This window comes from Plasmopara halstedii (genome assembly GCF_900000015.1).
Source record: "Plasmopara halstedii genome assembly, contig: Scaffold_322, whole genome shotgun sequence".
NCBI classification, from domain to species: Eukaryota; Oomycota; class Peronosporomycetes; order Peronosporales; family Peronosporaceae; genus Plasmopara; species Plasmopara halstedii.
In genome coordinates, this window is record NW_020187243.1 from 293,210 (window position 1) to 294,465 (window position 1,256).

Below are 1,256 nucleotides of genomic sequence, written 5' to 3' on the forward strand. Positions count from 1 at the left end.
TAACATTATATCCACGTTTCTGACTTAGGAGAGCGCTGGTTCTGATCCGAAACCACGTCTCCTGTCTTCAACTAGAGACATGTCGTAGGCCTGTTATTGTCATCGGCCTCACCGTTTGGCAAAGTTGAAGACCTCACTAGTTAAGTCTACAAGGACCAATTACGCAATCTATATTTATTACTCAAGTTCACGATTGGCATTGAGACGGTGTATATACATGTTGTTTATACACCTGATAAACCCCCAAGACGAGGCGACATTTTTCGTGCACTTCCCACTCACTTCATTCTCAACGACTCGAATGAAGACGGCCAAGCGACACACTATGTCCCGGGTGACATCAACGTCACTGTGTACGTTTGTGGATCAAGCTTCACCTTCCCCAGTTGCACCCAGGCACTGGTAGAGAGGAACTGGGAGATTGGCTAGGCGCGTTGGGCTTGATCGACGCATGGTGCTTTGTGCATCAGGATACAAAGGACTACACAAGCCCAACACGCCATATCCGACTAGATTACTGTTTCTTAACAGTGGATCTAATACAAAATTATCTCGCTGAGATCAAGCATATAAGGGAGTGACATATCGAGAGCCATATACCGGTTGGGTTTCGGCAACAAGCGAAGTTTATGCCAACAATGATGCGCGTGCCGTGGCGATGCCCCACATGCTTCTACGAGATCCTGATGTCATCACATACCTTACCTCGTCGGCGAAGCGATTGGTGGTACGTATTGGGAATTTTGAAGGCGCTAACCCAGGGTGTCTGCTGGATGAACACAAGCGTTCCGATTGCATTTATCTTCGCAGTCGATGAGTTGAACTTTGCCAAGCTGATACGCGGGAAATAACCATCAGTATCGCCACGGTGAATGATTCCATAGAACTCTTTAATCTGACTCCGATCGGCTGCAATAAGCAAACACTACCTCAAGCACAAGCCGATCTGAGTGCATACAAGAAGACGATTCAAGAAAGAAACGCACTGAGCAAATTTGCAGCCGACTTACATCTTAGTAAGCGAGCAACAAAGCACTTTTTTCGGCCACCAAAACAGGACTGTCTCAGGTCTCCCATCACCGAATTTCAACGTGGCGATTGTCGAGGAGCGACGGTCTTATTATAATCGATGCGGGGCACTGCAGGTTTTGGGGACACTATTCCAATCGACTTCGCATCCACGTGATGCTTCATATCAGCCACTTCGCTTAGCGCGAATGCTACGTCAAACAGTGGCAAAACTTACGCCAGCACAA